The sequence below is a fragment of the Pteropus medius genome, unplaced genomic scaffold (assembly GCF_902729225.1).
Source record: "Pteropus medius unplaced genomic scaffold, Ma_sr-lr_union100, whole genome shotgun sequence".
NCBI classification, from domain to species: domain Eukaryota; kingdom Metazoa; phylum Chordata; class Mammalia; order Chiroptera; family Pteropodidae; genus Pteropus; species Pteropus medius.
The window spans coordinates 9,808,786-9,831,540 of NW_024353517.1; the positions used below are offsets into that span (position 1 = coordinate 9,808,786).

At 43.8% G+C, this 22,755-nt stretch overlaps 1 long non-coding RNA gene across 3 annotated transcripts; it reads right to left on the minus strand.

Moving 5' to 3' along the window:
* Positions 1-5,366: 5,366 nt before the first annotated feature.
* On the minus strand, positions 5,367-21,810 carry LOC120592946 (uncharacterized). Of its 3 annotated transcripts, XR_005650252.1 has the most exons (4): positions 21,384-21,810; positions 14,349-14,447; positions 12,374-12,949; positions 5,367-6,298 (listed from the first exon to the last, which is right to left on the minus strand). It is a non-coding gene; the product is annotated as an uncharacterized LOC120592946 (long non-coding RNA). The 3 variants fall into 3 exon arrangements; XR_005650253.1 differs by lacking the exon at positions 5,367-6,298 and having other exon boundaries at positions 11,923-13,132; positions 21,570-21,810; XR_005650251.1 differs by lacking the exon at positions 5,367-6,298 and having other exon boundaries at positions 11,923-12,949.
* Positions 21,811-22,755: the final 945 nt, after the last annotated feature.

Below are 22,755 nucleotides of genomic sequence, written 5' to 3' on the forward strand. Positions count from 1 at the left end.
CTCAATAAATTCTGTAATCTCCCTAATTCAGCTACTTGTTTGCTGCCTTGCCTGTGTGGCATTTTTCCTTTGATTTCTCTCATCTCCTGATGGTTTCTTGCTATTTTTTAACACAAATTCCTTCAGGGCTTCTGACATCAGGAAGGTAGCCGTAATAAAAGGAGACACGAGAAAGAGGAGAAAGAATGACACAGACACACATTTCAGAAACAGACCAGCAAGCGCAGAGTCCAAAAGTTCACAAGCTAAGGAGGTCCAGAAATGCCACGACTGAAAGTATGCATTGTGAAGCGACACTTAATACAAAAGGTCTGTATTTCTTAGGGGCACTGATTTTCTGTCAACTCCCTTGCAGAACCACTTTTGAGAAGGTGAGGCATTTTACCAGGCTGACTATGGTGGCTGAATAAAGGGGAAAGAATTCAGGACCCAATGGCAAATATCAGAGGTTGTCAGAGACCAAGTGGTGAGTCAAAGGGTGACATCAGACTGTGTTATGGGCAGAAGAAGCCAGCCTAACAGTGAGCGGCCCTTTGGGCTCCAAAATGTCAAGTGGCTGGGCTCTGCAGTAGGCTATAGTCAGGGTAACCCCATAACTTTCATCCCCCAAATTGAGGCTATTAGAATTATCTTTTGGCAACCTATATAACCAGACTGCCCTAGGCAAACTGGCATTGCTGACCCTAATTATGACTCTCTTCAAGGTCTAGGAGATAAAGTTTGGCTGCCCTCAGAATCTACTCCAGATAAGGCTGGGCACCTAGTTGAGCTCGTTTACCCTGGGCAAAAGTCTCCACAATGGCAAAGAATGGGGTATGAGGAAGCACTTTAGTTAATCAAGTGTGAGAAATAGACTGTTCATACTCTACCCGCTCTGGGAGACTAATATGAATTAGCAAATTAGAGATCTTGGGAAGACCCACAGTAAATTAAACTACTTAGCATTGTTTGACCCAGGGCTTTCCCAAAGGTTTGCGACCACCTAAAACATTGCAAACACTTAAAACATTGAGGCAAACACTGATCTAAGCCTTCGTAGGCAAAGTGTAGTGGAAAGGCTAGAATTATAGGCCTTCTCCGGGAGATGGAAGCTGGCAGAGTATCCAGCAGCCTCCAGTGCTCCTAAGGATGACACTAGCAAATGTTCATCTGGGTGAGGTAATGCAAGAACCTACCCAGGCACAGCCAAAGGGCCTGCAGAGACACGTCCAAAGCCATCCCACATCATGAGCAGGAAGCCTTTGAGTTCATATCAACGCAGGTAGGCCTTCTGAGCCACGTTAATCCATTTCCTCAAATGAGGATGGCAACAAGGACTGCATTTGATATTTGATATTAAGGAAATGTGAGCCCAACCCAAACTCAGCTCAGACACAGAACCTTTGTTTTCTCGTAAGCATTTCCTTCATGGCGGACCTGAAGCTGCACCTCATCCAACCTGCCCTGTCTCTGGCATTCCTGTCCTGGGGGTGTGCCTGAGAGGGTGTGGGTGGCACAGCCCCAGTCAAAACCATTCTGAAGGAGAGGACGAGTTCTGATAAGGGAGGTGACCTCCAGTAAGTGAGGTGATGGCTAACCGCAGAGGCCAGGAGTCAAGTCCAAGGCCAACTGAGCACTAGGCGAAGCACTCTGAGTGTGGCAGAGCAGTATTGACAAGCAATTGTGGGGGTTGGGTTTGAGTCTCCCTGCAATGTGCCACTTTGGCATGCAGATTATTTCAAGCTGAAAACAATTAAAACCAACAAAGAAGGGTTTTTTGTTTTTTGTTTTTTTTTTTTACCTCTCCCTTACCTGCCTAAAAAGATTCAGATAGAAATCCCTGCTTCAAGCAGGGAACCTTAGCATATTCACCATGGTATATTTACCTTAGCACCTATAAATGAAGTGTGGCAGGGAGGATCCAAGCAAAAATCTCTTTGCTACATTACCCTGTTGTGTCCCACTGTTTCAGGGTGGCCTGTGAAAATTTGTTTACCAAATGTTTGCTCTTTCTCCTCTTCTTATGAATTACCTACCTCCCCCTCCTTACTCCAAAATTTTATATACATAATTTTTATATATATAATTTTATATATATATATATACCTCATTTTGCCTACTGCCTTGGAATTTTCGTGCTTATGTGAATTCTCTGTGAACATGTATTAAAATTTGATTTTCTCCTATTAATTTGCTCTATGTCCTTTGAATTATTCTGCCAGCCAGAAGAACTAAAGGAATATGGGAAGAGATTCCCATCCCCAACACAGTCTATGAAGCAGGGATTGCTGGTTCCATAGACACTGGACGGTTCTCACTTAGGTTATCACAAAATTCTCTGAGGGCTTCTCCTTGTGGCTGTGTTCTCTCTATCCCCATTTGTCCTTCATTTTGCAACTGGAAAAAAACAGAAACTCACAGGGGTCTTTCAGAGCATCTCATAGTGATTTGGTGGATAGGAAACTCCTACAGAAAGGTCATGGTGATGGGAGGTGGAGAGCAGTGATTCCCATCGTCAATGCCCAAACTTCTTCACATGGTGCCCAAGGCCCTTCACAGCACTCTACAAGATGACTCCCCAGCCTCTCCTACCCGCCTCCACTACATCTACTTATATTCAGCTGCTCTCTGATCCTTAAACATACTACTCTTCTCATAATCCCTTGCTTTCCTAATGCTGTTCCTTGTCCATAATATTCTTCTCCCTAGCAAAGTTTTACTCATGTACTTTGAGACCTACTTGAGATTTCACCTTTTTAGCCGAGCAGGCTTCCCCACTGTGCCTGTACCATCTCTACTCAGGCAGAATTCAAGCCTTCCTCCTCGGCGAACCCACTTCACCTTGATTGGCCCTTACCGTTCCATGAGGGTGTCTCCTTGCCAGAACTCTGAGTGCCCGAGAGCAGGAAACTGTCACACAAATTCTCTTGTCTTTGGCACCTACTCCATGCCTAATCCAGTGTCGATGCCTACTTAACGTGGGTTCATGGAGCGACAAACAGAACTCTGTAGAATCACAATAAAGATTCAGTTTTCCTCAGGCCTTAGAACTTTACATTTGAAAATAAAGGCACCAGAAGCATGTCTTTATGATCTGAAAAGGATGATCAAATGTTTAAAATGTGGAAATGGACTAGGACTTTATAGTAATGGCTGAGCAAAAGGATATTTGCTGGCGTTTACCATCCTATCAATTCATTTCCCAAGAGAAACAGTAGTTGGAATGGCTAAAGCCATTTCAAAGAGAACTAAAGCCCGCCCATCCAATATCCATGCTCTCCATAAGTCTTTCCAGGAAGCAGGTGTAAACATTGGGGTACACAGCTTCCTTTAGCCCAAAGAGTAGTGATTTCTAAAATGGAAGACATACAGGGTGTGGGGAGAAGAGATGGTACAGGCACAGTGGGGAAGCCTGCTCAGCTAAAAAGGTGAAATCTCAAGTAGGTCTTAAAGTACATGAGTAAAACTTTGCGAGGGAGAAGGATATTATGGACAAGGAAGAGCATTAGGAAAGCAAGGGATTGAAGTAAAATAAAAAAAGGAAATCAAAGAGAATGACAGTATCTAGGAGGTGAGAGGAGGATCAGGAGACTTGACAATACAAGCACAGAGCTAAAAGTAACCCTGAAGTCCTGTCAGAGAAGAAGTGTCCCGTCCAAGAAATCCACATGGCCCACAGATCTAGCATACGGAAGCAGGGGTAGCGAGAGCTCATCCTCAGGACGTAAAGCTGAGAAGCGAGCCTACATTTCTGTAGTTTTCTGGTTAATTTCCAGCTATCAAAATGTGGCCCAAGACTTTGAAAAACAGCCCTAAAACATTCTACATGCTTCTCAAGGAAGGAGGTAATTGTTATAAACAAATCCACACAAATTCTTATGCCAGGAGCAACAAATTGAGAATAAAGAAGGAACACGAAGTATGAAAAGGGGGCTAGTCAGAAATCCAAATGACAAATGTGGGCCATCCTCCCTTCTCAGCAAAACCAGGGGGAAATGGAACTTTACAGCATCTCAGAGGCTTATCGCTATGGAGGAAGATCCAGCTCCACGGTCGTAAAGAATACTTCCATCACGGACGAAGCCATTCGGGGACTGCTGCTGCTGAACGTCATGTAGATCAGGGTATAAATGCAAAATCAGCCCTTCAGCGTCCCCAGCCTTTTCAGAACCAGGGACCGGTGCTCCTATGAAAATCTACTGCCTGATGATCTGAGGTGGAGCTGAGGCGGTGACGCCAGCACTGGGGAGCAGCTGCAAATACACATGAAGCTTCACTCGGTAGCCCGCCACTCACTTCCTGCTGTGCGGCCCGTTTCCTAACAGGCCATGGACCAGTACCCCTGAAGTTGGGGACCCCGAAAGTTCAGGTCACAGCCTCTAGGACTTGCAGGGAGGTCGCCTAGGTCACCCATTCTCTTGGTCCCCTGGGCTTCTTTATGTAGTCAGCTAGTTTCTGCTTCACCACTTTCAGGTCTCTTGACTTATGGAAGGTTATTTCTTATAATGAGCCAAATTCTTCCCCTGGAGAATACGGTAAAAGGAGGAAAAGTTGGAGGATAAGTGAGCTGGCTACCCTTCTGCATGATGGGCCCTCAGGTATATATATAAACACAAGTCTGATGTCCAAACTAACATCTCATTACTTTCTGTGACATGAGTTCCAGTCTGTCACTCTCCTGGCCAAAGTCCTGGTGAACCCCTGTGGTTGGAACTGAGTGCAGAGCTCTTGGGGGCCAGACCTCACTCCCATCTACCAGTGTGCAGCTGTCAGTAGACTATTCTGGTGCAACAGCAGCTATATCTCGGGGTACAAAAACAAGAGTGCCCCCCAAGATCAGTCACAAAGTTTGTGTTGTTCCTACCAAAATATCTACGGTGAGGGTATCAGCGACAGCACAGCTGCCCTTGGATTAGCATCATCCTTTTCTCCTCCTTTCTCTCCATCCTGATCCCTACTATGCTGCGATTTAACCTTGTCGGGGCTTCTTCTGCCTCTTCAGTTATCTGTAAGTGCAGCTGTTCACTCTCCTAAGGAAATCTTCACTGTGAGAGTGTTCCTTACCCCCCAGTATGCGCCCCTAAAATAGAAGAGTTCCCAAAGAGTACCACAGAAGAGTGAGAGGTACTGAGTAAGGAAACCTCAATAAAATGAGAGCCCAATCCAATGAAGTTGGATATGGTGGGAGGCTGGATCCCATGGTCTCCTTGACACCTTCCTTCCTCTTAGAGGTCCTTGCTGGCACATCAGGTCTGAAATCCAGCTCTCTTAATAAAATCAAAAGCCTGCCATCCAAGGCTGGGCATGGCTAGAGACTCTTCGAATAGGAGAGCAGCTAGAAGAAACTAGGGCTATATGATCCAACTGCATGAAAAGAAATGGTTCCTTGCTTTTGGGCAACACCTTACCATTTATTAACCATTTTTATATTCATCATCTCATTTAGTTCTCAATATAATCCTGGGATATAGATAGGGCAGGTGTTCGTTTAATTTTCCAGGTGAGGAAACTGAGGCCTCAAGGAGAGAAAGTGATTTTCCGAATTTATACAACAAATCAGAGAAAGAGTTGCCTCTAGAATCAAGGTCTCTAGTCTCTTTCCAATGTCCATGTACTGATGAAGTGAATCTTAAACTATCTTAAACACTGTATGCATACGGCAGCAGCCCAGTGAAGAGTCCTAAGAGGAAGCATTCTCTGGGAACCTGTAGAGCTCAAAACAAGCAGCTTCCATCCTGCAGCTCCAGCCCTGAACCCATGATGGCGCAGTGACATCCTTAGAGATTAAAGCCATATGTTTAAGGCCCATAGGAACACACAGACAGCCACACCCTGGGGCACTGCAGGCTCCGCTGACTCAGGAGGAGCATTCCCACGGGTGACCACAGTCTGCTCCAGGCTGTTGCCCTGGGAGACGAGAGAATCAGCAAGCAAAAAGCTGCCTGCCCTGCCCAGCCTCTCAGGGGCAATAGCTTAGCCCTGAAGCTGGCAAGCGCCCACCACTTGGGTGTGACTCGGCTGGGTGCCCAGCCCTGCAAGCCCATCCAGGTCTCACAGTTCCTGGTAACACCCTCATGTTTCACCCTCTTGCATCTGGGAGAAGAGTCATCAGTCTGGCGGCAGCCCAACTCAGCAGCTGATTGGAACAGGGAACAGCAGAAATCTTCACCAGACCAGCCCTTCTTCCATGAGGTTATTCAAACGTGAAACTACTGTTGCAAAGGATGGAAGATGAAGCTCCTATATGTGTCTCTTTTCTAAACAAGACCATTTTCTCATCCACGACAGGAATACATTTAGTGCTCTTCTGAGTAGCAACCTGAAAAGACATTCCTGTTATTCAGCAAGCATTTACCAGGTGTGTAGTCACACAAACATGTGATAAGGGATTGGCCATAGGCAAGGTGCTGGGCAAAGTGGAATGAAAAGATACCAGAGCGAGTACGATGCTTCCTCAGTTCAAATCCCAGTTCACCTACTTAATAGTCATGTGACCTTGGGTGTGTTACTCAACTTCTCTGTGCCTTAGTTTTTTAATCTGCAAATGGGAATGCTAGCACCCAGCTCACAGTTATGTAATTAAATAAAATGTTTATATGTAAAGCACTTAAAATGGTGCCCAAAATGTAGTAAGCCCTTGATAAGTATTAGCTATTATTACAGGAATATTTTTACTTAATCCTTTCAATAGTTCCCAAGAGATGGGAACTATTACTGCCATCATTTCACAGGCGAGAAAATGGGTTCAGAGGCCTTAAGCAAGTGTCTTAAGGTCACAGTGCTAACAAGAGGCAAACTCAAGATCCTAAACAGGTTTGCCTGGATCCAAGCCCCATGCTCTTATTTACTGCACAGAAAAATGCAGATGCCTCCCAAGACCTCATTGTCTTATATGACAGGAGGGAATTAGTATTTGTTTTGTGCCTATTAAGTGCAAGACACTTTCCTGGGCCTTTACGTAAGTAAACAAATAACGCTGGTTTAAAACAAAATGTGATTAGGGCCTCTCCAAGTGCCACTGGAATCAGAGGAGGGCCAATCTCTGCAGGCCCCATCAACCTTGTTTTCCCTCTTGGAACCCTCTTCTCTCCTCTGCTCCTATCACGTTTCTGAGGGGCAGATCAGGCAACCTCCTGGTCCTTCTGGAAGTGGGCTCCAGCAGGCAGCCACAGCGTGTTTCCTTGGCACTATTCTGATTTCACCAGATAGCAGTCTATAAGGACAAGCTAGACACAAATCAGAGTTTTATCCAGGTTTCCCCATCGCCAACCCAAACTACCTATATTTTCAACAATTTGGCTGTGCCCTGGTTCCATCCTTAATAACCATTATAGACTCAAAATAATTTTTTTTTTTTTTTTTACCAATCTCAGTGGGGCAACAGGGCAAAATAAATTGTAACTCAAGGCGCTTAATAATAAAAATATTACTCTGAGTACTAAGTATTCAAAAGAGATAACAGAAACATGAATTTGAACAATCATATTTAATACAAAGACTGAGGAAATCCATTTGAATGTTGTAAAAACTGGAACAGCATTAAAATATAAAGAACTTTAAAATGTTTTTTTTAAAATAATATAAACCTGCACATTCAGTCTTATTCAATTTTGATAGATAGATAGATAGATAGATAGATAGATAGATAGATAGATAGATAGATATGCATACCTACCAAAAGCAAGAAATACATCAAAATATTACTGGTGGCTACCTCTGGAGCATGGGTTAATGATAATTTTATTTCCTTCTTGATACATTTCTATATCCTGCAAATTGTATAAAATGAGTCTGCTATTTTTATAATCTAGAAAGATATCAAAATTATTATTTCAGTTTTAAATTAGTGCAAGGGAAAACAGATTTGTTCATATTAGCAACCAATATTTTAAACTTGTGAAGAAGTCTGAGAATTTAACTATAATAGAAAAAAACTAAGTCAGAAAAATCAAGAAAAGGATTAATGACCATAAAGGAAGAGAAGTGTATAATTTATATTTATAAACTAACTCAAATTTTGCAACAAAGTACTAATGATACATCAGCAACAGACTCAGTTTGGCTGTTTGTATCCATTTACAAAAGGTATAATGGATACAAATTTATCTCTAGTTTTAAGCAATGGTGTTTAACCTTGGGGAAAGGCGTCATGGACCCATTTGAGAATCAGAGGAGAGCTGCAAACAATAAAACTTTCCCCTCAGTGAGGATAGAAACACACACGCACCAAAAAAAAAAGTTTACATATAAATTTAGAAGTTTCCTGGCCCCTAACACCCATCCAGCTTCCCACCCCTGGCCCCCCGTCCCGAGTCCATGAACCACAGGTCAAGAAATTGCTTCGAGAATTTTCGTCTCTCAATCTTTCCTAAGTTTTCAATTATGAATAATTTCAAGCATAGAGAAAAGTTGAAAGAAGTGAACAATGAACACCCACATGCATTCCATTTAGACTTAGCAATCCTGGACATATTTGTGATATTAGCTTTATCTATACACTTTCACTGAGACATTGAAAATTGGAAACACTATATCAGGTCACCCATAAATACTTCGATGTGCTCCTAAAATGTAAAGATGTTCTTCTTCATAACGACAAGCATATCGCACCCAAGAATATGAACAATTCTATATTATTATCAAGAAACTTTTTAACATAATAAATAATTATGAAGAAGGTAAAGTTCAAGGAGAATGTAAAGAGCTGCTGGTGATGGTCTGTGGAGATTGTAAAAACACTGTCCAAAAAAGAGAAGTGAGCAAAAAAATGTCTTTATCTTATCCCTTTAGCTTATTGGGGCATTAGCTGCCTTCCCCCACCACACCAACCCCGGTAGAACACTGGCCCAAGGCCTTGGAGCAAAGACGGACACCTCAGTGGGGCAGCTGACTCCGCATGTGGCATCCCCCTCAGGGGCACACATGTTCTGACCTGGGATGGGCAGTAGATGCGAATGCTCCTTCCTTCCATTCTCGACCACAGAGAAAGCCAACTACCCATTTCATGGTGTCCAGAACGTCACCCATCCACAATATAGCCATCAAAAATCTCAACCAATTCCTGGCTTCAGGTTTCTCTCATTTTCCTGCCAACTCCCCCAAACTTGGAGATAATCAACAGGCTTGGCTGAACTCAGCCAGACCCAACAGATCTGACTGGGCTGGTATTAATCCTCTCTATTCAACTGGACGTATGTTTTCAATCTGGTGGCTTTCTATAGTGATTTCTAGATGCCAGAAAATTGTAGAGTTCCAAGGTTTTTAAAAAAACAACTTATCTCTGCCTGACCATAACCTCCACAAAAACTCCCCATACAAACTCTTATAAGATCCCCTCAGCACTTGCAATGCAGCTCTGTTCATGTTATTCTTTTGACATTGTGATTTAACGATTTGTTTCTCTTACTAGACTGAGCTTTTTGAGAACCACAATCCTGTCCTTTCTAACTTTATATCCTCTGTATCATGGGTTAAATGATGGCCTCCCAAAGAATATATCCAACTCCTAACCCCCACAACCTATGAATGTGACTCGATTTGGAAAAAGAGTCTTCACAATTGTTATTAAATTAAGCATCTCCAGATGAGGTGAGCCTGGATTATCAATGTGTGCCCTGAATTCTATGACAAGTACCCTTATAAGAAACATACAGAGAAGAGACACTCAGGAAAGAAGAGAAGGCCATATAAAACCAGAGGCAGTGATTGGAGTGATGCAACCACAAGCCAAGGAATGCCTGGGGCCACCAGGAGCTGGAAGAGGCAAGGAAGCATTCTCCTCTCCAGAGAATTCTGAGGAATTATAGTCCTGCCAACACCTTGATTTCAGACTTCTGGCCTCCAACTGTGACGGAATAATTTCTTATTGTTTTAAGCTCCTGTGCTTATAGTAATTTGTTACAGCAGTCCTGAGAAACTAACATTTCCTAGTAGCACCATCCCTGATACATGGTTTGAGCAAAGCATACTTGTTGAAGAATTTCAAAAGCTGAGGGTATGGCTTTATACCTTTTTCATATCTTACAGACAAGGAAGCATCTCTGAAGGCCACTGGACTCTGGCTAACGAATACGTTGAGAATCATTATTCTGGTGTCAGCTGAATAATTTGCCCCTTTAATAAGGTGTTTTAATCTCACTCGATATTCATTGTTCTGTCCGCCTTGATTTTACTGTAAGTGACTGCATTGACTTTTGATGTACTGCCAGCACACCATAAATTATGAGTCTCTTTCTTTAAGGTTGGAGAGAGGAGGAACTCTACTTCCCTGTTCAGTTATTTCAGGCAAGGGTGGGAGCAGATTTTCTGTGCCAGCAGCATCCTGCTTATGATTCAGGATGTGCGGCCAAAGGCAAACAGTTCCTCTTCAAATTCAATCAAATAGGAAAGAGCAAAGGCCCAAACAAGAAAAGCCTGGTTCTCTTTGTGTGCACAGCCAAAGGGTCCTGGGAAGCTTGTGAGGGATGACGCCCTCTCTCTGATTTAGCAAGACTGAACTTAACCGGTACTCAGGAAACTTCTGCACGTATCCAGAATGGGCTTCCAATTCTGGCCTTAAAGAGTCACATTCCGGACAATTCCAAACCTGCCACAGTAGAAGTTATTCACAGGTTATAAGAACAGATGTTAACCAGAATTAAAACATCTTTTTTTTTTTTTTTAACCTCTTCTCCTTAAAAAAAATTCTATAAGCAAATTCCATGCTGTCGATTATGGCTACTAAAGGCACAAATGATGACTTTTGTGGACATTCTGTTTTCTTGATAGATGGTACAACTCAGAACAGTGATTTTTCACTCAATAAGTCATGACTCTCTAATGGACTGAAAAATCAGTTTTGTGAGGTGCCGGCACTTTTGCTTAAATGAAATGGAAGAGGATAGAAAATATCAGAGTACCCTGCAGAGTATGGGTAGGTACTGTATCTTGAAATTTTGCTTTATATACATATATGTGTGTCACTGACTAGTGATAAAAAAGATATCCCTCACTATGAGTCATAATCCAAAAAAGTATGAAAGCCACTATCTTAGAGATTCTACTCTACCAAACCAGAAAGTACTCCTTCTTACTCTCGTCCATTCCCCAGTTCTTGAGAGCACTGTTTGCAGTGATGACAGGGAACTCAATCAATGGAGCAATGCATCATGCACCTCACGAGAGAAGTTGCCATATAAAACCAAGGAGCACCACGCCCATCAATCGACTGGGTGCCTTCTTCCTGTTCAAGCCTTGCCATGTCTGAAGTTTGGCCCCCTGACTCTTGGGTCCTTATTTCTACACCTTGGTAGAACTTCATCTGGTTTACTTCCATCTTCCTGAGGCCCACTGTTTTTCCTCTGTAGTCCTATAAATTCCACAGCCTTTCAAAATTACCCTGAAACAGACTCATTCACAGAGCTCCTGAGGTTTTCGAGGAGAAAAAGGAACCACTTTAATTTCTTTCACTAACCATCTCTTTCATTTTCCATACCAACGTGTCACTCTGGCCTCCATGAAGGATTTTTTTCTCATTCATGAATTTGCTAACTCTCCTAGCCCCAAGCTCCAATACTCTAGCCAATGTCCCATTACGGTGCCCTGTCCCCTGAAGAGCCTGCTTCATGGATCTGCTGCAGGCTTTCTGATAACACATAAAGACTGTAACTAAAGCTTTCTGGTCATACGTAATTGAGAACTATAACTAACTAGACTAGCCAAGTGGTACAAACTGAAGCACGCACTTTGGCATCAGCAGAACTGGGTCCGACTTTTGGTGCTGTTGCTTTACTGGCTACTGAGTTTGAACAAATTGCTGAAGGTCTCTCAACCTCATCTCAACACCCATCTCAATGGAGTTGCTGAAGCCTGTTTTTTTAAGACTGATGTTTCTGTGATGAATCCTTGAGTATCTTATGAATGGATTTTTTAAAAAAGTCTTTATTCTTTTAATGCTTTTGAGAATTTATATTACCTGGGGAAAATGTGTAAAACAGACTTTCTGAAAAATATGCGTTGTCCAATGACTCAAGCCATTCTTGACACATTAGGTTTACAAAAAGTAAAAAGAAGGAAGGAAAGAAGAAGAAAAGGGAGGGAGAGAGGGAAGGAGGAAGGGAGGGACGGAGGGAGGGATGGAGGGAAGAAAAGAAATTCTACTTATGGTCTGAATTCCTGCAACTGTGCCACAGGAGTCTCCTCATTCTTGCATTAACACCAGTCCATGAACATCTTTCTGCCAGCAGCATCATCTGGTTTGGTGGGTCTGCAAATCTGTTTCAGCATAAAAGGTCCCCTTAATGGAAAGCAAGTGTGAGAGGAGAAAACTGCACTCACCTTTTCTTGTGCATTCTTTATCCAAAGAAGAAATGGTTCAATAACCAAAATAACTAAGGTTATATTTGAAGGAACTAACCTTTACATTTGGGACTGGTCTTTTTTCTGAACCATGGGGCCTTTCTAAATGTTTATCTTTTTCCTGAAGCAGCAAGAAACAAATGGAGGCACAGGCTCCTTGGGTCATCAGCAAGTGGCAATTGCTGTACAAGGCAAGGTGATGGCCTTTGCTTGTCCAACTGTTGGTCATGGTTTAATCTGAGAAATGATAATGGTGGATCCTGAAGAACCAGGCTTACCAGATGCCTTCATCTGTACCAGACTTTACAGCATAGCCAGCACTGCCAACGTTGAGCCTTTCACTTCATCTCCCACCGTCCTGTGTAGTGTTCTCAGTTTCCAGGTAAGGAAATGGAGCCGCCCTGAAGTGAAAGGACAGGGTTAAGTTCAGAGCTGGCTAGTGATAAAACCAGGGTTTCCATTTAGTCTGGTGCTTTCCTCCTGTAACATAGGACTAAGTTGTAAACACTCTTCCTCAGAAAGCGTTGCCTATCTCTTCCCTTTTGCATTAAAACAAACAAATAAAAAACCAAACAAAACTGTCTAACACTGTCCAGTCTCTTCTGTGTCTTGAAGTCCTTGTGAACATCAGCATCTGGGGAACCAGAAAGAAACACAAATAAAACATAAAATAGAGTAGTTGAAAATTTCCAAAAGGAGTGATCAAAATCCACTCTAGGTATATGTTTTGTGAGAATATATGACTGCTTCCTGGGGGCGGAGCCGGGGCGGGGGGCGTTCCTTTTGCTTCTGTCAAATTCCCATAGACATCTGTGAGCTGGAAAAGATTAAGAATTACTGAAAGGTAATTGCAACATAACCAAGGTGGGCTTGTCTGAATACTAAATTCGGCTCTGAGCTTCCTGGTCACTAGGAGGAAAATCAACAAAGTAACAATAAGGCAAGGACTTTCCATTCGAAAATAACTCTCTCACCACCAAAATATAAGCGCACACACGCACACACACGCACACATTTTCTAAGACTGGAAGCCAAAGTAGAATTGGTCTCTCGTACTCTTCACTTTGTGGAGTCAAAAGGCAAGAAGTGGTCAAGAGGCAAGGTATTTCTTTCTTTTTGGGGGGTGGGGTGGGGGGGCTTAATTGTTTTAGTGAAATTTAGGATTCTATACTAATACAAAATTCATAAAAATTCATAAGGCTGTCCAAGAAATCAAAAGTACTCGTGTAAAGGTGAAAAGCTTGAAGCCAGGAAGAAAGAGATTCACCCCAAATATATTTGGAAAATTGTAGCTTAGAATCTACATCAACGTGCTGGAGATGTTCATCACGTGTTGCCAAAAAAAAAAAAAAAAAAAGATCCTATATGATTCATTTTTATAAATAGAAACTTGTGGATTTCATATTAACATTCAAATAATTCACTTGCTGGAAAGCTGAAAATGAGTTTAATTTCTTAGCTGTCCACATAACAGCTCTGCTTGCCTGATCTGGTTTACTCTGTTAATCTATTTACTATACCTTGCTTCAGTGGTAAGTGCCTGCCCCCTTCCTAACTCTATAATCCTAATAAATAGAAGGGTTTGTTAGTAGAACAGGGTTTTTGTTTGGAGGGGTGGGGGTTGGCTTTCTCTTTTCTTTTTTCTTTTCTTTTCTTTTTTTCCAGGGTTTCTCTTTTCCTCACTTACTTTAACCCTGGAGAAAAAGAAGTTAAAAAAAAACATTCCTGAGTAAGGCTAATTCACAAAGCCAGCTGAACCACAAAACCTTCCCCCAGGCCTAAATCCCTCCTCTGAGTTGGCTGGTCTGAATGTCTAGAGTTAAGGGGTTCTTTCCTCTGGGCCCTTTGAAATAGCCATAATTAACACTTACGCAAAGGTTTATGATACAATGGTATCATTTACAGCAGGAGTCAGCAAACTATGTCCTGCGGGGGATTCATAGTTGCAACAGAGACCACATGTCGAACAAAGCCAAAAATATGTACCCACTGGCCCCTTCCACAGGTATGCCAACCCCTCCCCGTACTCTCACCTTGATCCTCAGAGCCACCTCCCAAGAAGCAGCCTCTCCATTTCAATGGTCACATGGACTTCAGTATGAACAAGGACTTGAGATTCCTTTCAGAATACTCTGCAAAAAATAGCATCTCACTGGGGTGGAGTCGGGCAGGGGACTATAGAAGGAAGGGTTAGAAAGATATCTCTCTCTCTCTCACACACACACACACACACACACACACACGCATGCACGCACGCACGCGCGCGCGCACACACACACACACACACACAAAATGACTCCAATGGGAAATGAACTCCCAGTGTCACAGTACTCCCGCTGAACAAGACACGCAGATGCTACAACTGGGGCTCCTCATGTTGTGCCCTTTCCCACATGTGTCTCCTAAATTTCCTTGTGCGTACACAGCAGCAGATAGGAGTCAGCTTGCACCAGCTCATGAGAGGCACTTATGTGCATCTTGTCCCAGCTCTGGGTGCAGTGACAAAACATGTGTAGTTGAAATCAGCCATGATAGGAGTACTTCTACCACAAAAATCAGCAGGAGCTACCATTCAGAGCTACACCTCACCACTTCCCAGAGCGGACTGTTAAACATTTCCCAGCACACCACGGCACATACATACTTAAGTATGTATGAATAATGTCACATAAATGGCACCATGCTTGCATTGTGCAAGATGCTGGAGATGTAGCCCATATGCCACACCCCTGCTTCCTCTCTCTCTCTCTCACCACCTTCTAGCTGAATGAGTGTTGGCTACTAACAACTCCCAGCTAAGGCCTCTCTCTCTCTCTCTCTCTCTCTCTCCTCTCTCTCCTCTCTCTCTCTCTCTCTCTCTCTCTCCCTCAGAATTGCTTAAAGGTAACTGCCAGACCCCAGGTCTGCTCCCTTCCCTGGGCACCCTCCGTGCAACTACTAGTCAATGCTGGGGTGGAAAAGCCAGCCCCTTCTCAATTCAGAAAAACTCCAACTCCAAAGAGACAGAAAGAGAAGAGAGACAGAGACAGAGAGACAGAGACAATGAGAATGAGAGGCCTCATTGCCCACCACCAAATTCTCTCTTCTTCATCTTCTCCTATCTTGAGTTATTTGTTTCACTTCATTTTTTCATTTGCTAAAGATGCTTTATAGAACATTTTTTTCTCAGACAGGTGCCTGGATACCTGGATAATAATACATTTTACCCCTTGACCAGCAAGAAGTATTTTGGCTAACTCTAGTATTTTAGATATGTCTGTCTTCAAGTTCTCATTATTATAGGTGTGAAATGTCACACCCATCTCTTCCATTTTCCTGTGTAACTAATGTTTTTCTCTCTGTATAGAAATGTGCAAGAGGTTCTCTTTACACCTACTGTTCAAGAATTTTATCAGGGGTGGGCTTAGTAATGTGGTTTTCAGTCCTAGTAACCCCATGAGTTCTTTTTAAACCTCACACACAAGTCTTTTTCACTCAGAGAAGATATTTTCTATCATTTGTCTCATTATCCCCTCTACTTCATCTGTTTATTTTTCTCTTCTTCCTGGAACTCCTACTTATTGACATCTTAGGTCTCTCGATTCTAACTGCCTAGTCTGTCATTTTGCTCTCATGACTTCCAGCTCTTTGTATTTTTGTTCTATGTTTGAGATATTCTTGCACTTGATCTTCTAAGTCCATATTTTTTTCTGTTTTAATTCATTCAATGGGTACTTTAGTTAAAAATATGTTTTAGTTCCAGGATTTTGTTGTTGGTGGTGGTACTGTGTTTGAATGTTCTTGTTGCCTCTGCTCAGGCCATCTATTCTACCAGTGTTATTTCCTTAAGGGGGTGTTCTATGGGTTCTCCTCCCTCCCTCTGTCTCCTGAGCCCCCTTAAATGCACAGTTTTCTCTTATGTGTTCTTTGAAGCATAGGGCCAGCTTCAGGGGTTCCTTAAGTGACTATAGTTCTGTGAGAAGCTGCACAAAGTCAGTCTTGATCGAGGCCCTAGGAGAAAAAAAGCCTCTCAGCTCCACTGTCTCCCCAGGTTCAGCTTCTTCTCAGCCACCTGGGACCATGAGGACTCACTCTTGAATCTAATGTAGCCCAGGGCCCACCACACGTAGAGCTTCACCCCCAAGCTCTCCCTCTCCATCCATTGGCTCAAAGGAGAGAAAGTCCTGCTCCAGCTCCCTTCAGGAGGTCTCTAACGGAGCCAGGCTTGTCCCTGCTCCTCCAGGCTCCACCTCCATCACACTCAGTGGTTGCCTCATCAGGAGAAGTATCCAGTAGGAGTTGGGAGTCAAGGGCAGCCCAGGACACCATGAAAATCTCCACCCCACCTCCAACATCTTAATATAAATAAAAGACAAACTTGATCTGCTGTCCCTGGCAAATGCCTAATTTACTCCTAAGATGATTAAACTGTTTGTTCTCCACTGGTTTCTTTGGGGAGGTCCTTCAAAGTTACGTGCATTAATGAAATCTTTTTGAATAATTGGATTTACTTTAAAATTATACTCATTGGGAAGAAAACTGGGTAAAAAGTGGCAGATTACAAAGACGCACATATATGTATATGTATATGTATATCCCACTTCCACAGATATACAAAATACACCCAGAAAAAAGTTTGCATAGACAAATACAAAGTTGTTATCTCTAGATAATGAATTTATACATAATTTTATTGTCTCTTCTTTCTTATCTGGATTGTCTAAAATGTTTGTTTATGAAAGATAAAGAATTGTTCTATCCTATTGTTAATTCGGCAAAATACGTTATAAAATGTTGTCTGATGCTCACAAGCATTTTTAAGAGTGTAAGGAAGGAGACAGCAAATAGCCCTTGGCCTGTCCATCTCAGTGACTGCATAATAAGAGCCCATCTTGAGAATTCCACGCTCTCACAAAGCTGTTAATAACCTGTGAGGGCAAAAGAGAACAGTGGACAGAAACTTCTTGCCTAGAGTCACTCAGGACAGCCTCCAATGAGGATGAACCCCGGCCTGGAAAGGGGTTCAGAAGGAAAACTCAGCCCCCCTCTTTCCCCTGGTCTCCCCGGCTCTCTAGTACTAGCCCTAGTAAACTAGACAGTCTCTCAGAGCAGAGCCATTTCCAGTTCACTGATGAATCTCCAGCAGTGAACTGGAAATGGCAGCCAGGCACACTGTCTGGCACTTAGTGCCCGCTAAATAAAATTGGTTGAACAAATGAATGATTGGATGATCTCTCAGCTCACTTGATACCATAGGATATGTTAGTAGATGGCTTTGCTTGCTTTGGGGCCATCTTTGGACTTGCAACTCCATCTAAGTGAGGGACCAAAAATTGTGATGTATAGAGAAATTTCTTCTTAACAAAAAGAGTTCACTCTCAGATTTATTTAGGAAGATTTCAGCTCCTGTTGGTTCACATAGAAGACTTCTTTCAAAGAGCTGAGTTGCCTGTAACAGATATGACCCAGAAGGGGCTGGCTGTCTTCCGGGGAGGGGTGGAGGGTGTATATAAAGAAGGGTTCCATACTGGTGGTGAAGAGATACCAGAGGTCCTTTAAGAATCTTTCTAATTCAAACTCTAAGGGAATTGTCATTTCTGGTTCGGAAACCTTATGGAAATTTGTCTCTATCTTTTAAAAATAGTTGTCAACCCTGAAGTCATTTCTATGCCTATTAAAATTCTCTTTTGAACATCCAAAGACTATTCAAGAGAATAATTGGTTGGGTGTGTTCGTGTAGCAACCAAGGGAGAAAGAAGCATCTCTTAAGAAAGCTTCCTTTGGGCACTCTGGGCTGGCCTTGAGTCTATGAAGGAGAGTCTTATGGAGAGTCTTGTGACAGGCCCAATCCAATGGAAGACATGCTGTAAGATGGGTGATATTTTAAGTATTTGACAACTGATACTGCATAGGCACCAGCCACTCCAAAACAATCTGGTGTTGAAGACACAGCATAAAAAGGATCTGCGGGCACTCTGTATCTGGTTGTTGGATGCTGGGAAAGTCCCAGAGTGGGGGCAGGGCAGACAGTGCAGCAGAGAAACTCTTAGGAAGCTAAGTGCAGCAGCTAGTCAACGATCGGTATGGAAGGCTTTCAACAGTTTAAGAACCTGAATGGCCATACCAGTGCATACCAGCTAGATATCAGTCCTGCTCTAAAACCACTTTTGAGCATGGCTGACTCTCTGGTAGAAGCTGCAACGCCATTGCTCCAAGCCATATTTTATGGAGGTTTTTTTTTTTTAGTCTCTCATGTAACCCATAGCCACATCATAAAATTAAACACCCCGTTCTGCACATCAGGTCCACTGACTTCTTCAGCCCTGATTAGCACTGGGCTTTTCCCTCTGGGGGTTGTATTACAGTAACATTATAACTGATAAAAAAGGAATCTTTGCCGGGAGCCGTCAAATCCCTCAGACTAACTCAGCTTATGCTGTATTCACAGCGTGTCACCCTTGCTCTGAAGCCCCTGTGCCAACTTCCTGTCAATCTCAGCCTGAATCTTTTACTCCTACCCTTCCTTACCCCTCCTGTGGGTCTCTTTCCCTTCCTAAGCTCCTTCCATCTCTTAGGATGACATAGAGCCATGGGTGCTCAAATGTTTGCCTGGAGTCACTGGTCAGGGTAGCCCCAACTCACCCCTGAGAATAAATTTAGCCTGTGGATGATATCCCAGATGGAGAGGTTATCTTTAGCCTGGCGGAGGTTCGGAGTCAGTCTAGGCCATGATGGGACAGGGGGAGGAGGAAAGGAAATTAATACTGGAGAGTCTACAATAGCTGTGCTCAAGTATACTCAGGTGGTAGAAAACTGAAGTCGTGGTGTGTGCTTCCTGAAACATGAGGCTCTTCCGGGAACACCCTGGAATAACGGTCTGTTTCATTCCATCCGCGAACTAGGAACAATTTTAATAGCAGAAAATATGGCTACATTATGGGCAGGCCATATAAAACCACAAGCACACATGTTCTTTAAAAAAGCAACAAACTCAGCATGATCGGCAGTTTTCAAGCTTTCTCATTCATATCTATTTACTGCTAGTTCATTAGTTTTGCTGCCTGCAGGTGTTAAAGGTTTAAGACTTAAGAAAAATGTATGGAAAAATATTACACAGAAAAACTATATTACCCAAATTAGGAAAAAAGCTGCACTATTCAATTTTAAAGGTAGAGCATCTTAGTCCATCTCAGGAATACCAAGGACTCAGCTTGGAAAGAACTGACTCTTATTCCTGAACTACTCAGGAAAGGCGGTAGACTTTCCTCAGGTTGATCAAAATGACTTTCCTGGTTAGCATCCTGATATAAGAAATCCTTCCCTTTCACTCACTAAAATCATTCCTGCTATCATTTATACCCACAGCCTCTTGTTTGGCCTTCCTTTCAGAACAATAGATCAGAATCTTTCATCAAAACGGCTGAACACTTGCTAGTTATTACGAGAGGAATCGAGGTCCTACTCTGAACCTGATCTGGAATAGGACGTGTCTCAGCATATCTGCTAACTAACTCCTGGGAGGAGCTCATTCTGTGGGAAAGGAAACCCGAGAAGCCCAGATGACTCAAGAAGACAGTCCTGTTCCTGGGAGGAGAAGAGCAATGAATTCTGAGTATTCCTTGGCCAAACATGCTTTGGACTCATATCTGAGTTCTATCAAGAGCAGTGGGACCAGAAAAGACTGATTTGTTGGAGTTTGGCAGGAAATCAGCACGTAGACAGCAGAGCTTTAGGGCCACACTACAGGACTGTCATGCAGAGAGAGAGAGAAGAAGGGGAAAACCTTTTTCCTCATTCCTCAGAGCTGTGGCTCCAGAGTGCCTAGGGGTGCCCCATGGGAACTGGAGTGGCCAGCAGGAGATGGCCTCAGGGGCTCCTGAGACAACTCAGAGAAGCCCAGAGCCTTTGCTCTAAGCAGCCTTTGGGTACAGTGCCACTAAGAAGTTATTTCTCCTCAGGTGGTGAGACCTGAGGGGCACTCAGCTTACTTTACCATGCACTTAGACAGTTAAGTCACCTTTTATCTTTTTCTTTTCTAGATTAAATGATGCTAGTCTGGTCGACCAGTCTATTGAGGGCACCCAGTATTAACAGTACTGTTACAGGAAGTACTGTAATGTTATAGGAGCACATTTGAATCTTCCTTATTCAACTAGAAGTTACCTTACCCATCTTTGTGATGATACTCCTTCCTACCCTCTGTCACTCACCCTCTGTTTCACCATCTGCAAAATGGCAGAATAATAGCACCTCCCTCCTAAAATCACTGTAAGGATTTAAAAAGTTAGTGTCCCCTACAGCGTTTAAGTGGTACCTGCTTCAGTGTCTGTTCTCAACTCATAGCCCAGGGCTGCAAGCATTCTACTCCACTGTCTGCTTGTGACCTCGGAAACTTTGAGGACCAGGACCAGGGCTCCTCTTCTCCTCTTCTCCTCTTCTCTGAATCTCTCTCTCTTTCTACGCCTCCCTCCCCAACCCCCTCTCTATGTGTGTGTGTCTCTCTCTGGGGCTTACGGGTGTCCTGCAAAGTAGGCGTTCAATTACTATCTTCTGAAGAGATAACAAAACATGGTCATAAGAAAAAAAAAGTGAGTCAAGTCCAAATGAAAAGACAAAGAAAATGTAGGTGAAATGATGGGAAGGGAATGTAGAAAAGTAAACGCAGAGGTGAGAATTCGCCACTCCTTCAGAGGAGAAAAATTCCCATCGCCCCCTTTCCACCTCAACCTTAACATGGGAACTGCGCATTTTTATTTAGACGAGAGTTTTTCTCTTCCTTTCCAGCTTCCCTGGCCTTGGCTCTCCCTCCCCCGCGGGGCCGCTTCTCCCCCGCCTTGCCTCCTCCCCTCCCCTGACCAGTCCCGGCCGCAGCCCTGACCTCGGCTCCCACGCGGGGCAGCAGCCGGCCAGCCGGCGGGCGGGCAGGAAGGGGGAGACGCGGCTCCGGGCACCCGAGATCCTTAACTGTAGCTTGCAAAGCCCTGGCTGATCCTAATCAGTGTGGGAAAGGAGCGCGGGCCGGCCAGCCTGCTGGAGACGCCGCCTCTTTTCATAAACTTTATCACCAGGCACAGCCGCTGATAACCTACCGTAAATAAACGGGAGGCCAGAGTGTGCGGTGGCCCGAGGCTGCCGGCGCACACGCCCGCTCGGCCCCGCCACTCCCGGGGGAACATGAATCACACTCCGACTTGTAAAGAGTTCCGTGTTCTCCTCCCCTCCAGACCAGCGCCATAAATAATCAAGCATTCTTCCCCTGCCCAGAAACCCATCACCTTTTGTTTTATGGATTCTAGGAACAGCTCCGGGGGGTTCGTTCTGGAGGCGGGGCCACCCCTCCTCGCCCAGAGAGTTGAATGCTTTACTCTTGCCTCAGGTCAAGCTCCTCTGGCCTGGGTTGGGCCTGTGCCTGTGGTTCCTGCACAACCTGAGAGGATCTGGAATGGGGTAGGTAGGGAGTGGAGAGAGGTGATTTGAAGTCTCTAGGGGCAGGTGATGAGAACCGGTTCCCACGGAAGTGGACTTGGACATGTGTGGATGATAGGTTGTTGTGGCCAAGTCACAGTAGGAGCCCCCAAGCCTGGCACTTAGGTATTTAGAGGCAGAGGGAGCCTGCAATACTCTGATTGCAAAGGAAGGGAGGGACCCCACTCCATTTAAAAGACAGTGTGTTCAAAAGTCTCTTAGATGTTCTTTGGCAGATTTAATGATCTGCATCCTTTAGTTTTTAAAATTTTGACTTGGGAGCCCTCAAATTAACTTGTAGTACAACTTCAAGACTGAAGTTTGAGGAAGATTCCATGAGTCTGAAGGAATATAGAAAGACAGGCTGTGCAGAGCACCCCAAAGAACAAGCCCAGGTCGCTAGCCCAGCTCTAGTCACCTGGTTACCCTCCCTGGAGCAGCCATTAACCCCTCTCTGGGCCTCATTTTCCTTATCTGTCTGTGTAATGAGTGACTGATATTTAAAAGGATCCTCCAGCTTTCCTACTCTGTAGGAAATGACATCCTTCCTATACATCACTGCATTTCAGATATGTCTTATCACATGTCCCTCTGAAGAAACACTGTTATGTCCCAGTGGAGAAAACTGGGGCGTGGTCAGTTTCTGTAACTGACCCCTCATTAGTGAGATTAACACTAGTCTTTAGCCCTCATGGAGGTTACAGAAGTCCAGTGTCCCTCCGGGCACAGTGAAGTCCGCCTGTGAGTCCAAAAGACATTTAAAAATAAAATCCAGCAAACTAACCACGTTTGCCCAGTACTTCTCAGGGCTCCGAGTGTAAGCTGCCTTTCCACTGTGGCTCTGTTTCATATGAGAGGGACTGGGTGGCCGAGAACGTTTAATCTGGAAACTCAACATTTCCCTCAGTGGGAAGCATGGCTGGGGAGTGAAGGGGCTTCTGATGGCAGCTCCAGAGGTAGCAGAACCTGATGAGAGTTCTGAAGAGATTCTCCCCA